Below are 17,005 nucleotides of genomic sequence, written 5' to 3'. Positions count from 1 at the left end.
AGTCATCACCGCCACATCACCTCCTGTTCCTCTACTAAGCCCAACCAACACTGTTAATACTGCTTCCTCCACTGCTGCCTCCTCTCCAACGTTCCTGCATTACCTCCACCACCCACAGCTCACTCGATCCATCAATATCAACTCCACCTTGCTCAACACCACCACAACACCTCCACCAAGCCCTCCACTACCTTTACCTCCACTCCGTATTCACCACCGCCATCAATTCCACCATCCATTATTATCTATCAATTAGCACTAACTGCACTCACCACTTTCATATCACCTCACCACCACTCGTATCCACCACTAACTACAGCTCCGCCATCCATTAAACTGACCTCCACTCCTACTCCACACCTCCACTGACTACAGCTACACCATCCATTAACACTCCACACCTCCAGCTAGCGCGGCGCCTCCCCACACCACCACACCACCTCCTGTGCTGTCATCTTCCCCACCCACCTTCCCCGCTGGTGCCGCTGCCGCCTCGCCCCAAGCTCATCAATAACCCAGCCACCGTTGTACGCGTCCACCTATAATTCATAGAGGCTGGTGGGCACCGGGCGGGGACGAGCCAGAGTCACGCCCAGAGAGCCGCCCTTACCATCAACAAACAATCAATATGGCTGACATGAACCCTACCTCCCCCGGCCCCCCTAACCCTTCAGCACCTATGCCTCCCGTGCCCCTCCCCGCACTGTCCCCTTATCCTCACCTCCCCTCCTCTCCCTCTCTCTCCCGTTCCTCGCCGCTGCACCACTCCAGACTTAAACTTTTCACTGAGTCGTCGGCGTGAATAAATATTTCGGTCTCTATTCCTTTATCAGCTTAATTGAGTTTAAAACAAAAAGTTAACCAACGGGACTAAACTCCCACATTTGCCGCTGATTCAAATTACATAGGTAGAAAATTGTATTATCCCCGCACGGTCGCTGGCTTGGGCGCAGGTAAAATCATGGTCTACATTATTTCCAAAAACTGTATCCGAGGCAGATTTTCCCTTACACAAAATGACCCGCAGACTTTCACTCAGCCGCCACCCTCCCCACCACCCAGCCCGGGGACCCCCATACCCCCAACGGGACCACCTCCTAAGGCGATAACACGACGCCAAGATCGGCACCAGCAAGTAACTCTCCGGTGCAGTTATGTTAGAAAACGGATCGAATTTCCACCGCGGACACTTGGAGGGAGGCGGTTCGAAACACTCTGAAACACCACGAAGCTCAGTGAACGAACTGGTAAGCGCATTATCCTTTTTTCGCATTGTCTGTTAAAAGCCCGATTGCCACCTGTTGCCAGATGTTCACTGAGTCCCGGAGCCGCGGGGTTTAGCGGCCCAGCGCCCGGGATCACGCTAAATCCCAACTACACGGGTTCTGCTGACGGTGCTCACAACACAACAGTTCAATTCATATTTCGACACCTCCCTCTTATGGCTGGCTGGAGGGAGGGAGGGAGGAGCAGGAGAGGAGGAGGACGGGGGAGATGGAAGAGGAGGGAGGCGTAAAAGGAAGATAAGGTAGGCTGGGGAAAAGAGTGAGAGAGAGAGGGAGAGAGAGAGTGAGAGTGAGAGAGAGAGGGAAGCTAAAACCGGCCTTCATAATAACTCGGAGCTTTTGTTGATTTCGTACTGTGCGTTGTTGAGATTTAATTAAACTCTATTATTATTTTTTGGGGGTTTGTCTCACGCGGTTCGCTTTTAATTTGCGGAACTATTGCAGCCGTGAATGGTGATTGGTTCATTGGCTGACGGCCCTGCTGGGGGAGGCGGCGTGAGGAGAGGACGGGACGGGACGGGGGAAGAGGAGGAGGAGGGGATAGAAGGGAATGAAGGGGAGAGTGGGAGATGTTATGGAGAGTGAATGGGTGCGTGGAGGGAGAAAGGGATAAGGTGTATAAGGGAATATGAGGGAGTAAAGGATTAACAAGAAAGGGGGAGAGAACGGTGAGGCTGAGACGGTGAGGGAGAGAAAGAGAGGCGATGGAAAAGGAGACTGTGACTACTGATACCTCTTCTGGCTCCTAATGACACCATGACACTTATTTCATCTGAGTTCCCCTAAACGATTATTCTTCCTCCGCTGCCTCTCCCACGTTCATAATATATCCTTGTTCCTCACTAGTGTTTTCTATAAGGCTCTATTCTCTGTTAACCTCTCCACTAAATCCTCTGTCTTTCAAATCGTCTATGCATTCCTTCCTTTCTTCAGCCTACCTCGTCTTCTTCCATTCACTTCCATATCAATTTAAACGGTTGTACTGAGGGAAGCTCACACGACGGGAGCTAAGAGGTGTGAGCTACTCAGTCACTCCTTTATCCTTCAGTTGTGTTAGTGTATTATGTTCTAAGCCTACACCAGTTTGTTGTATTAAGTTTGTGGAGAGGACATGGCTGTAGAAAGGGTTGATAATGTGGAGTCGCAGCGTAGCACATCATTACCTGTACACACCTAGACACAAAAAAATGACAATAAAATAAAATGGAATAAGAATAAATGAATACAAATAAAATAATTAAATAGATAAATAAATAAATAATAACATTCTCACACACCATCACTCTTAGCAATGAATAACACATCACACATCTGAACTCACTTGAACACAAATGACCACACCTGAGAAAAAAAAAAATATCACCACACATTATCATCCTTAACAGCAAGCAGCACACCGCAACACAACACACCTGGAACACACCTGAAACACACCTGAGAACATGATCACCACACCCTAACACACCCTAATAACCCTAATACCACCTAAAACACACCACACCTAACACACAACACACCTGAGAATATGTTCACCACACCCTATTTCACCCACCACTAAAACACTCAACGCACCGTAAAACCTCATCACCACACCCTACTAACGGCACCATCAACACACCACAACAACTAACACACATGAGGATACGATCATCACACCGCAACACACTCTAAACTCACCCTAATAATGCTTGCAACACGCTGTACGTAAGGCTGTTTTAATTAGAGTATGCGAACCCGTGTGTGTGTGTGTGTGTGTGTGTGTGTGCGTGTATAACTTTTACATTTCCTCTGTATATTGGAGTCTGGATTTCAGTAGCACGGTCTAGAGCTTCATTTTATTCACTATGCAGCAAATAATCACAGTCTGGGAGTGTTGATTTCTGCGAGTTAATGAGTCTGCCATAATGAAAGGTTTGGTTCACTGGGCCGGACTGAATTGGGTGGGTTTCAACTGGCTAACAGCTATCTAGGTGTGAGTGTTGCGTCAAGGTTGTGGTGGTTATAATAACGTATGGAAAGCGACATAATAAAAGCTATTAGGTATATATATGTGCTAGATTGATTGGTTGGTTAGCTGATTGGTTGATTGGTTAATTTATTGGTTGTTTAATTCTTTCAGTGCCAGACATTTATAGAATTCAAGGCTACTCTTCCTCACCCACCGTTCATTCCTCTTCGTAAGAATCTCTATAATGTTTTCTACGCATTCTGAAATTCAAGTATTATTTTTCATACCTCGCTCACTCCTCGTAAGAACCTCTAATTGTTCTTCTGCGTGAGTTACAATTCAAGGTTACTTTTTTTTGTTTGTTTGTTTCTCAACCCTCGTTCATTCCTCTTCACAAGAACCTGTAATTGTCTCCTACGTATTTTATAATTCAAGGTTACGTATTTTCCTCACGTCTTGTTTACACCTCTTCGTAGAAACTTGTACACTTGTCTTTCCGCGTGTCTTGATCATTCATCTCCACCTTACCTCTTAAGGTAAATACATGTTCGTCAGTGGCAGGAAAGCATAAACAATGAGGTACTATTTCTGCTGATGACAAATTGCCCTACCGATGTAATTAAAATATTGCTGTTGCTTTTTATTTATTTATTTTCTATGCATTCATTTTGATAAAGAAACGTAAGTAGATAAATAATAATAAAAAAAAACTACCTGGTCTTCTATGCATAATAAAATTCAACTGTGATTTTCCTTAATCTTACTTAATACAGTATTTTATTTACTTCCAGATATAAGACAGAAAATAAACAAATAAACAAAAAAGTCTCTACCTGCTCTTCTACGTGCATTATAATTCAACTTTGCTTTTTTTTTTTCCATTCTCTCATTCTCTTACTGTATTAACTCATTAACTTTAAGTAACGTTAATAACCACACATCTTCAACGTACATTATAATTCAACTTTGCTTTTTTTTTTTTCAATCTCTCGTTCTCTTACTGTATTAACTTATTAACTTTCACTAACAAGAACAACCTCACAGCGCAACACTCATCCTGAACAACCTCACACCGCAACACTCATCCTGTCACCCTGCACTCTGTCCCATGAAATTTAAGCGAAGCACTTTCAAACACCTCACGCAATTGTCTCGAAAAGGCTCAGCGAAGGAAGGAAGGTCCAGGCTGACAATGGATTCTGATTCGCTGTAAATCGCAAACAGAGGCGGCGGGATAATGAGACAGTGTTTGTGTTGTGGACGTGTTGTCGATCAGGACTTGACGGGGCGCTTGCATCGTTAACTTGTGAGAGAAAAAAAAGAGGGAGAGGATGAGCAAAGGTGGAATAATGTTGAAGTGTCATTGGAAAGAGGAGAGTGATGAGTAAAAGTGAAGTGATGTCAGGTTGGAGTATTATTGGGAAGAGGAGATAAAGGATGAGTAAAGGTGAAATAATGTTAGATTAAGGTGAAGAAAAAGAAAAAAAAACACACATAGCAAAAATGAAATAATGTTAGAATGAGGCACCATTAAGCAAGGAGGTAAAGGAGAAGCAGAAGTTTAAATAATGTTGAGATGCCATCGAGGAAAAAGAGAGGAGAAATATGTGCTAAAGTGAAGTAATGTTAGGTTTAGGTGCCACTGGTGAAAAGAAAAAAAAAAAGGATGAGCAAAGGTTATTATAGTCGATATTCCTCAGTAGTTAAAAAAAAAAGTATTTTTGTTGATGACATTCTCCTACACTGATAGAAGTTAAGTATTAGTGTGTGTGTGTGTGTGTGTGTGTGTGTGTGTGTGTGTGTGTAATGCCGGACAAACGCAGGGTGCAGATTGAACTCGTTTATTCTCATGCTCACATCTTTAAAATTGCAAGTCTTTACTCTTTCTTTTCTTTTAATCTTCAATGACTCTAATGGTGTTTTCCTTCGCTCAAAAAGCTGCGCCAACTTTTGTATCCAACACCCGCAATTGTTTTTAGATTTTTATTCGATGAGACAGTTTTGCTTCATGCTTGCATACCACTAATGTAGCCTCACCGCCAAAAAGATAATTAAGTTTAGTTTTATTTGCGAAATACCCAACAGTTTCCATTACCTCTTGTTCTAAAGTTCCGTGCGTTTGTTTGTTTGTCACCTCACTGACTCGCTGCTGCTGGCGGTGCTGATGCAAGAAAGGCGGCACCACCAGGACAGTTTTCTTTACGAGTTTAAGTATATTAGATTTTTTTTTTTTTTTTTAGTAATTGATTGACATAGTGAATTCAAGTCACTGAATTTGATAAAAAAAAAAAAAATGAATTTCTGGTGTATTTGCACGAATAAGAACGAAAAATCCTCACTTGTTTTAAGGCTGATATTTCCTGTTTGTTTCCTTTCCCCTCTTCTATCAACTATACTTTCTTTTCCTCCATTGCCATCACATCCTGCTCCCCGAGACCTGATCTGCAATGTATAGACCACTAGGCCTCCCTTCACGCCTCATTCTCACATGCATACAGTATGACGGAACCACCACCACCACCACCACCAACACCACCACCACCACAATCTAGCACACCACGTAGCATACACCGTGACGCAATACATTACCCTACAGCACACACATACATATACACTACAGCCAGTCTACATACAGTACACACACATACACACTAAGACGAAAGAACACACTGTACCACGCACCTAACACATATCTAATATAACATAACACGCTTTAACACTTAGGATAGCGCAACACACTCACAACACCACCCCAGCACCCAAAAACACTTCAAAACACCCCGACACAACACAACACAAAGCACATTACCAACACAACACTAGCACCCCAACACCATCCCAACACAACGCAACACACAACCCCCACAACACCCCTGAACACCACAGCACCACAACGAGGCATCCCACATTCCGCTCCCAACACAAAGTCATGTTAAAAACGCACGAATTTTTGTATCCCTTCCTGTTTCGTCACTGCAACTCGGTGGGGCGCGGGCACCTGTTTCCTCTCAGCAGGTAAACACGGGGGAGGGAGTGGGAAGGGGTAAGGGGGTTGGGGGTCAGATAATGTAATATGGGGGGAGGAGGAGGAGGAGGAGAGGAGGTGGAGGAGGGAAAGTGAGAGGGTATAGGTGAGTAAGTAGGAAGACGTGAGATATTGAAGGTAAAAGGAGGAAGAGGCAGAGACAAAAGAGATAGGGGATAGTGGAAGAGGAGGAGGAGGAGAAAAAGAAAAAAGAAAAAGAAAAAGAAAAAGAAGAAGAAGAAGAAGAAGGAGGAGGAGAAAGAAGAAAAAGAACAAGAACAAGAACAACAAGAGCAAGGACAACAAGAACAAGACCAAGAAGACAAACAACGATAACTGCGACGAGTATAAGATTAAAAAGAAAAATGATGATGACGATAATTATAACAACAACGAAGGTAACACAATACCACCACCACCACCACCACCACCACCAATAACAACAAAAACCACAAAAACACCAATAAGCTCCAGAAGACCAAACAGCCACAAACAGTCACAAACAGCAGGAAACAAGCGGTAACAAGCACCAGCCGCGTCTCGAAGTGGCGGGAACAATCAGCGACGGGCAATTGGCGTCGTGGGACGTGCAAAGTTACGGCTGGGAATGATGGTGATTGATGATAAGTATGTTCTCTCTCTCTCTCTCTCTCTCTCTCTCTCTCTCTCTCTCTCTCTCTCTCTCTCTCTCTCTCTCTCTCTCTCTCATTTCTTACGTCTAATCAGTCAATCGATCAATTAAATCTATCTATCTATCTATCTATCTATCTATCTATCTATCTATCTATCTATCTATCTATCTATCTGTCTGTTGGTCTGTCTGTCTGTCTGTCTGTCTGTCTGTCTGTCTCTCTATCTCTTTATCTCTCTTTTTCTTTCTTTTTTTCATTCCTTTTATCATTCGTTTTTTCGTTCCTTCTCTGTTTCCTTCCTTCTTTCTTTCTTTCCTTCCTTCTATCTTTATTTCTTTCTTTCGTTCATTCGTTCATTCGTTCGTTCGTTCGTTCGTTCGTTTGAGAGAGAGAGAGAGAGAGAGAGAGAGAGTGCGTGTGTGTGTGTTAAAAAGTCAAGCCGCTCCCCGCATCTATTCCTTTCTTAATTTCTTACTCCATCAGTGACTTGCATGTTTCCCTTCCCTTCCCTTCCCTTCCCTTCCCTGGACTGGTGGTTGCTTCTTTGTTTATGTTCCACAGCTCTGTACGAGGAGGAGGAGGAGGAGGAGGAGGAGGAGGAGGAGGAGAAGGAGGAGGAGGAGGGTGAAGAAGGAAAGAAGTAGGGATGGAAGAAGCTAGTAAGAGTGACATAGGGAGGGAAGGAGAGTAGTAGTAGTAGTAGTAATAGTAGTAGTAGTAGTAGTGGTTATTGTTGCAGTAGTAACAATAATATCAATAGTAGCAGATATACAGACAATAATAGAAGTTGTAGTAGTAGTAGTAGTAGTAGTAGTAGTAGTAGTAATAGTAGTAGTAGTAGTATCCATATCTAAGAACAAGAGAAGGTAGAGAAGGAGGAGGAGGAGGAGGAGGAGGAGGAGGAGGAGGAGGAGGAGGAGGAGGAGCAAGAGGAAGAGGAAGGGAAAGAGGCAGGGATAGAAGGCACGAGGCAGAGAGAGGGGGATGGGGACTGGGGGAGGGAGTAGAAAGGGAGGGGCGGTTACTTTTCATGTCAGGGAGGGAGTAAGTTGCCCAGAGTTGCTCCCAAGACCACACACCCCACGCGCCTTCCCGGCCTGTCTCTAATTATTGTCTACTTATTCACCTCGCTTCACCAGCCAGTCCTTCCTACCCTCCTTCCTTACTTGTACCACTAACCCATCTGTCCACCTGAGCCAACCTAAACACATCTGAATCCACCTTTGCCCACCTGAACTAACCTGAGTCCACCTAAACCATTCTAAAACCATCTAAACCAGCTTGAATCTAACTAAACCATATGTGAAGCCATCTCAACCTTCCTAAACCCAAGGGAACTCACCTAAACCCATCTAAACTCACTTTGACCCACCTAAACCTACCTAAACTCATTTAAACTTAGCTAAACACACCAAAACCCTTCTTAACCCACCTGAAACCACCTAATAATTCACATATCTAGCCAACTCTTCCTCACTCACCTGCTTTACTTGCCCACCAACCCTCCTGAACCCACCTGAACTCACCTACCCATCTTACCTGAGCCCGCCCTCCACCCCGCCTCCATCTAGCCTCCAGACCCCCACCTCTGTGAACTCCACCTTTCCCCCCAACCACCTGCAGGTCAGTGGAGCCTCAGTGGTCGACTGGAGCATGGATCTTATTTAAATTTAGATGCAGATTGGAGGCAAGGGTTTGGTAGCTAAGGGGGAAGGAACACGAGGAGAAAGAGGAGGAAGAGAGGGAGGGTTAGTAGGAAGGGGTACCAGAGGAGGAAGAGAGGGAGAGACTGGAGGAAACGGAAGGTTCGGAGAAAGGGGAGGTACAGGAGGAGGGAAGAAGAATATGGACATGATATTTAAAGGAGGGTAAAGCTGAAGGAAGCCATTGACACGGGTGGTGAAGGAATAAAAATAGAAGCAAGAGAGGAAAAGATGACTATTTAAGCTTGGGGGAAGAAATGCAGGCTGAGGAGGGGAAGGAAAAAGAAGGAGAAAGAAAAAAAAATGAGGAAACGAAGGGAGAACGGGGAGAAAGAGGGCGGAAGCATGAAGGCAGGGATAATAAAGATGTTGAGAATGAGGAAGAAGAGAACACAAGAAGAAAGAGGGTATACAAGACGGAAAGACTGAAAAAAAGACGTAGAGGAAGGAGGAAGAGGATAGAATAACAGAAAAGTTAAGACAGAGAGGATGAAGGAGACGTAAAGAGCAAAGGAGAGTGTGAAAATAGGATAGGAAGAGGAAAAGGAAAATGATACCAAAGCAAAAGGACGGAGAAGAAAGAAAAGGCAAGGAGAAAGAGGAGGATAATAAAGGTGAAGAAGGAAGAGGAAGAAAATTAAATCGAAACAATAAGAAAAGTATGAGAAAAAAAGGAATGAAGAATGAAGGAAGAAAGGAAAAGGAAAAGAGAGAGAAGGAAGGAAAGAAAAGGAGAGAGAGAGAGAGAGAGAGAGAGAGAGAGAGAGAGAGAGAGAGAGAGAGAGAGAGAGAGAGAGAGAGAGAGAGAGAGAGAGTTGCCATAAGAAGTTCAAAACACAAGGTCCAGGTTCCCAGAACAACACTAACAACACTAAGACTAAGCCACCACCACCACCACCACCACCACTACCACTGCCATCCACGCCCATCTCAGCCTCACAACGCCCGTGCCGCCCCGCCGCGCACTGCCTAGTCTGTGGGGCGAGGAGGTGGCCGATGCACGATGACAGGCCGGGCAGGAGGGGCACGGAGGGATACAGAGGGGCGGGCGGGGTGCTGACGGGGCAAAAAGATGCTCATAAACGGCAGCAAGGTTGTGAGTGGCTCGCATTGTCTGCCTACGAGCGGCTCTATGCAACCTGGCCACCCCGGGGACCTCTTGGCGTGACCCCTGACCTCCGCCTCGACCAGTCCGGAGGTTATCTGAGGCGGGACCGAGAGAGACCGAGTGAGACCGAGCGGGACCACGAGCCTCGCCCTGCCAGACCACATCGCACCGCTCCAGACCGCCAGACCACAGCCTCACTCCCTCCCTGCCTAGCCCAGTCCTCGCCTCGCCTCCTCCCTTCCCTCCCTGCCTCTTATACCTCACCTCGCCTGACCTGACCGCCGCACCACCTCAGCGGCTCAGGGAGTTATTGGGAGGGAAGGTCAGGGAAAGGGTCAAAGAAAAGAAGGGTTTTGTATGAGGGGAAAAAAAATAGAGAATGACCTGGAGGTAAGTAAAGGTCCATAAAAGGTGTATGATGTGAGATACTTGTAAGATGGAATGAAAGAGAGAGAGAGAGAGAGAGAGAGAGAGAGAGAGAGAGAGAGAGAGAGAGAGAGAGAGAGAGAGAGAGAGAGAGAGAGAGAGAGAGAGGAAGACGGGGAGCGGTTATGATAATAAAGAACAAGCTATACTTACTGAAGCTGGGAAATGAAAGACGACAACAACAACAACAACAACACCATCACCACCACCACCACCACCACCAACAACAACAACAACAATAGTATACACCCCATATACTCGTCATAACAACTCATCATCCACACCCTCACCTAATTTCAAACCAACCTCTCACTCATTCACGACAAGCACACCCTTGCTTAAGACTCACTGCAGAACGCTCAACTTGGCCTGTCCATACTCGCAGTTCAGTCATACCAGTGTTTCCAAAAGGCTTCAGTGCAGCGAGTCCGTTCCTCCCCCAAGCAGCTGGTGATGCCATACGTGATGCAACCATATTCGGAGCATTGCAGTGCACGCCTCCTGCTGCAGACGAGTACTGGGGCTCCCCTCACACTGCTATTAAAGAGGGTAGAGTCAAAGGCTTTACGTCTCATCAGCTCCCCCTCCGAGTTTCTCTATTTTCTGTTTCATTCATACGAGAGCCGCATATCTGGCCACTTTCAGTCAGAACACAAGGGGATAAAGTGAACCAGTTGGCCTACACATGGGAGCTCAAGAGTGCGGGGTTACTGTCCACCTCTCATCCCTGTTCATTATTATCTAATCTTCTCTTAAAGCTCCCTGTTGACTCTGTACCAACAATCTAATTACTGAGTCTATTCCATTTATTTACGACATTGTTTAGGCACCACTTATATTCCTATTTTCTTTATATTTTTTTTCTCGATTCAGCTTTTCTTTTTCTGCTTCTTTAATTTCTTGTATTTTAACTTCTTGTAGTAAGTGCATTTTGTTTATTGTGTCATGTTGAAATTCCATTCTTTGCTACGACTTCAAATAATTTTCTGGACATTATGAGTTCAAATAATTTTCTGGACGTAATAAAAGCTAAGGCTCGATGGACACAGCCTTACTATATCATCTGTATACTTCTTAACCACAAACTCTTATGGCTGTATTACTAAAATGTATCAATGTAAAATCTAACTTTATCAAGACAGGGTTAGTTACTTTTCATCCTGTCCTGATTACCAACCTTAAGAATCTTGTTTTCATCTCCCTTTGCGAATATATACACTTGCATTTCTAAGCCCGAGTGTTAGTTTCCTTCCTCTCCTGCCCCTTCTTCTCCTAACCACTCTCACGCCTCCTCCGGCCATCCAAGTCCCATCAGAGAAGTCAGTGATTACCTTCCCTCCTCCTCACTCCTATATTCCTCTTAATGCAAAGTTTCAGAGTAGACTTCCTACCTTTACCTTCCTTCAACGACCTCAACTTTCAAGAGGGGAGAAGAAGGCCACGCCGAGCAAGAAAATGAATTCTGATATTTTGGAAACTGATACTGCCAATGTTCTCTTGTGTTGAGAAGGAGGAAGAACAGAAACAACAACAGCAACAACAAGAACAGCAACAACAACAACAACAACAACAACAACAACAACGACAACAACAACAACAACAACAACAACAACAACAATAACAACAAGGAGGAGGAGGAGGAGGAGGAGGAAGAAGAAGAAGAACATCAGCAGTAGCAGCAGCAGCAACAACAACAACAACAACAACAACAACAACAACAACAACAACAACAACAACAACAACAACGACAACGGTAACAACAACAACAACAACAACAACAACAACAACAACAACAACAACAAGGAAGAGGAGGAGGAGGAACAAGAATAGGAAAAGAAGAACAGGAAGAAGAAGAAGAAGAAGAAGAAGAAGAACAACAACAACAACAACAACAACAACAACAACAACAACCAACACTCATCACCACTCCCATCACCAATACCACCGCCACCAATACCAATATCACCACCACTACCACCACAACCACAACAACAGCAACAAAAGGACAGGAGAGAGAGAGAGAGAGAGAGAGAGAGAGAGAGAGAGAGAGAGAGAGAGAGAGAGAGAGAGAGAGAGACAATGGACAAGGAACTATTATGGAAGGAGCAGGCTATTACCCCAGCCTTCCCCCCCACCCCTCCCAACCCCTCCCCTCCTAAGCCCCATCCCTCCCACCCCTGCCCTTCCCTCTACCCAAGCCCCGTATGACATTAATGGTCAACTACTTAATGTTGTGGAGAGTTAATGGTGTCCTGAGGGATTGGGTGCTGATAAATGCTGGCGTGGGACAAGGCGCCGTGTTGTTCCCAGGCTGTTTTGGATCTTTAGGAGAGTGGACGTGGGAGGAGGAAAAGAAAGGTGGAGGAACGCTATGAGGAAGAAACTTAGATGAAGAATGGGGTGAAGAGATGAACACATGAAATGGATAAATGAAATATATTAGACAGACAGATGGAATAAGGTGGAGATGGTACGTAGAGGTGGAAATTGTGATAAAAAATGGGACAAATAGATAAATAGATGGGATAGATAAACAAGATCAAGCAAATAAGCAGACGAAAGGTGAAGAGACGCTATTAAGTGGTGGAAATTGTGATAAAGAATGTGACAAAAAAAAAGGAAATGAAATAAATACTTAAAATAAGATAGGTGGGCAAATAGAATAAGTTTGTCCTTTTCAATATCTATTCAATTTATGTAAACACTGGTCTTTGCATCATTGGAATCGAGAAAGTTATGTGAAGTTGATATATTTCTTTCTTTCCTGGAAGCTTGAAATGCTCCCACATAGAATTGGAAGGAGAATTAGACAGGGAAACGTAAACAGAGAGAGAGAGAGAGAGAGAGAGAGAGAGAGAGAGAGAGAGAGATCCCTTGCATTGCCACTCCATCAAAAAAGTTGAGTAGAAAAGTCATCCAGTGTGGTTTGTCGACAATCCAAAGGCTCCTTGATGCGCCTCCCCTGGAACAGTTCGCAATATATGCGGCGTACAAACGTTAGGTACAAATTTGACTATCCTTCTTAAGCCGACGGGGATTCCAAACCTTAATGCAAAAGTTATATTCCCACTGTCACTTAGTAATCCAGCGTCAGAAGGATAACAATTATTGTGATGGACTTTGAATAAATGTATTCATGTTTTACGAGTACATGACTAAAGCTGGACATTTATTACAGGCTCTCTCTCTCAATGGTAGTGTTGTTTGTGATGGAAATGTTTGCTATTTACTTCTCAATTTCACTGTGTTTTCTCTTCTTTCTTTTTTCTTCTCTTTTCAATTTTAATTTAAGTCTTAATGGAGGTTATCATGAGGTGGAAGAAAGCGCAACACTGACTGATTATTTGAAAACGATTGATTGTCTCATAAGCTGCTCCTCTTTAAGTAAATGAGGACCTGATCTTAATGTTTTGTTCTTGGGAATTACTGTAACAATGTATTATTTTCTTAGACCACCACCATCACCACCATCAGCAACAACAAGAACAACAACAACAACAACAACAACAACAACAACAACAACAACAACAACGACAACATCAACAACAAACAACGAAGCCTTATCTATATAAACATTACGTACTTTGAATCCTTACTTTTGTACGGCATTCAAATAACATCAAGAAAACATTCTCTGATACAGCCATCCACAGTACTATCACAATACTGGCCACTTTAACCTCACAGTGCAGATTTTTTTCCTCTGCCTCCACTGGTAAGAATGTTGAGGGAATGACCGTAATAGTGTAGCCAGCATCATGTCTGTTCAGCCTGTTACATGCCATTAGCCTCTCTTGGTACTCTGAGGACGAGGACACAACCAATGAAATGCAATACTCTCTCTCTCTCTCTCTCTCTCTCTCTCTCTCTCTCTCTCTCTCTCTCTCTCTCTCTCTCTCTCTCTCTCTCTCTCAGCCTCACCAGTTCATCAAATTCTATGACCTATTGACTTTCTACTGCTTCGGGCAGCTCCCGTTATGGGTCGCCACTTCGTTGACCCATCCCCGCCTCACCGTCTTCTGCGTCGTCGTCTTGTCCCGCCCATTACCCGCATGTTTTCCTTCAGTGTATTCATAAATCTATTTCCTTTCCATCACGTACTCTATTAAAGGAAGAAAAATGCTATAAAAGAGGGAGAGAGGGGAATAATTCTTCTGAAACAAGCCCATATTTACTTATTGTCGTCAGGTGATAATTCAGCACTGTATTTCACAAACCCTTATGAATCTCTTTGAAAAGGATTAAACTTCATATCACAATGCAATAAATTTTCTGTCTCTCTTTAAGGGCATGCAAAATCATCCAGGCTACAAGTGGGAGAGGGAAAAGAATAATGTTTTGGTGGTAGAGCCGTCAGTGAAGAGGTTCCATTGGTCTAAAAGAAAATACCAGTGTAGATAATATTCAGGAAGTATTCTCCCTTTCAGACCAGACTGCGAGCTTTCCGCTACAAAACACCCCAAGACAGAAGGAACTGGTTGAAGTGTGCCGCGTGTGACAGCCTCTTTAATGATGTCATGCTCTTGTGTTCTCTGATCGGTACGTGATGGATGCCTCCCCTGCCTTGCTGTGGTCGCTGTGCCTCAGTGTTCTCTTGCTTTGCAATGCCCTTAATGGAGCTTGAAGACTATGACTATAATGTGTGCTCTATAATAATGTTGTCTGACCAGAGTTTTGTGGAATCCCATAAAGGTACATGCAATGCAGCCTAGCATGTTATTACCTTTAATAGCTGCCTTGTTGCATCGCTGACAGAATTTTATGTCGCTGGCAAATGTAGCAAAGGTAATACCCTGAATCTTTAACGCTTCGAGTGCTGTTGAGTGCCTCTATTTTCTAATTTTGCAGGTGAAATTATTGCTCATCCTCGCTGCGTCAAAAGGCTGACATGGCGTGTTAGGTGCAAAGCTCTAGCGTCATCGGCTCTCACTGCTCCAGGGTCACTGCTGAGAATTATCAAGCCTTGCTCCGAGTATTCTCGCCCTGGAAAAGGAAACGTTTGCAGCAAAATAACAGAGTGTAATAGAATGGTATTCGACATGCAGAAACCCCAGGCAAACTTGACTTAACCTCTGATCATTTCACCGGCTGGAAACGTTCCTGGTCATAAATAAACAGCTTGATGCAGCCTGCTGGAAGCCTGTTCTCGCTGGATGTGACCGAGTTTCCAGTCTTCCAGTAATCAGGGAACATGTAGGTTACTGAATGCTGCAATGTTTATACGAGTAAATGACTAATGAATCGCTTCAGGAAATGACCTTTGAAGGGCAAATAGTTTGTTTCTACTATTATTGTTTCAGTGTTGCCGCACACGTCATGAAGTTTTTCGTGTATGCTGATACAGCATAACAAATTCGCTACATGCGCTTTGTATCTACGGAAAGCGTATTAAATATCAGAATAGGTTCATGCGTTCATTAATAAACAAATATAAGAACAAATTATAATATAAAACAATAACGACACACAAGAATAATACTATTGTCTGCACATAGTATGAAGCAGCCACTCGCCGCAAAATAATCACAGGCTCTCATTCCCCGTGGCTGGGCTGGCCTGGGAGAGCGGGCGGGATGGGGCTGACAAACTAATATTCCGCCCACCGATGTTTAAAGGCTTAATTCCGTGTATTATAGTTGTGTCGATGTCCAGTCTTTGCTTGCTGCGTCTCATATTGCCATGAAAATATATCATGATAATGTTTCAGTCTTCCATCCCGGCGGTTTTGCTCAATATCATTTGCTCGATGAAATCCACAGAATGCTGGCGTGCTAATATCTTACGCTTTTATAATTATTGCATTTGTGACAAGTTAATTAAATCTGCCCTCATTACGATTTAATGTTCATATTTCTGCATTAAATCTCGTACATTACAAGCGCAGGGATGTAGAAAGTAAACACCGACAAGAGGAGAATGGAGGGAAGATGACGATCAGAATGCGTCCAAGGGAATCGGGAAGAAAAGAATATTAATAATTATGTGGATTCTGATATGAAGGAAGAGGTAAACGCGTGCCATAAAGTAGAGAGAGAGAAAAAAAAAGAAAAGAAAAAGAAAAGAGAGGAATCAAGAATACAATAAGGCAAATAACCAAGTAAATAATGAGTAAATAGAGAAATAAATAAGCAAAAAATACAAGAAACATAAGAAGGAAGGAGGAACACAAGAAGACAAAAGACCATGTGAGTTTAAAGTTCGAAGATCAGTAAGTGAGTGAATAAATGAATAAAGAAAATAAACAAATGAATAAATAAAACAAGTCAATATTGAGGCAAGTTTAAATGTAAGATGATGGAGTAATGATGATAGTGTGTGTCTGTGTGTAGCGCTCACAACGTTAAACTATTAAATACACGCACACATACTTGTGCATCTATATTTCTTGAGTGTGTGTGGGAGTCTGTAAGGTAGTTTTATAGTAGTTTTATAGTAGTTTTATAGTTATAATGCTCAAGTACTGTTTGTGGCTGGCCTGCAAGAGAGAGAGAGAGAGAGAGAGAGAGTGGTGAGCATTGGAAAGAGCTGCTAACATTAATGATGCTTAAACTTACATTCAGCAGCAGTTCAGTATTTCCCTATTTGATGAGCCTGGAATGTAACACGATCTGGAACAGTTTAGCGGCTTGTTTTTGCCCTCCTCGGCTCAAGCAGCTTCTATTATTGGATACCCGGGAGGTGAGTGAGGCGAGGTGCGGGTGGGCGGGCGGGTGGGTGGGTCAGGCGGCGGCGGGGCGGCGGGATGGCGGGGTGCTGCCCTCTGACTGCTCTCCGCTGGGTGTGGCGCGGCGAGGAGCACGAAAAACTAGACCCCGACTTGAGGACTGGATAATAGCAAGGTTTTTTTGTTTAATTCTCCCCATTCCTGAGATTTATG

At 43.8% G+C, this 17,005-nt stretch overlaps 1 long non-coding RNA gene across 2 annotated transcripts in view; it reads right to left on the bottom strand.

Annotated features, from left to right (window-relative positions):
• Positions 1-16,867, bottom strand: part of LOC135103291 (uncharacterized) — a 27,480-nt gene extending 10,613 nt beyond the window's left edge. Inside the window, exon 1 of one of the 2 annotated variants that reach the window (XR_010269978.1) lies at positions 16,683-16,867. This is a non-coding gene — a long non-coding RNA (uncharacterized LOC135103291). The remainder of the gene's footprint in view (positions 1-16,682) is intronic. The other variant, XR_010269977.1, reaches the window with a different exon arrangement.
• Positions 16,868-17,005: the final 138 nt, after the last annotated feature.

This window comes from Scylla paramamosain, chromosome 9 (genome assembly GCF_035594125.1).
Source record: "Scylla paramamosain isolate STU-SP2022 chromosome 9, ASM3559412v1, whole genome shotgun sequence".
Taxonomy (NCBI): domain Eukaryota; kingdom Metazoa; phylum Arthropoda; class Malacostraca; order Decapoda; family Portunidae; genus Scylla; species Scylla paramamosain.
Note: the sequence above shows the minus strand (reverse complement) of the source record. Positions and strands in the feature narration are given on the sequence as shown.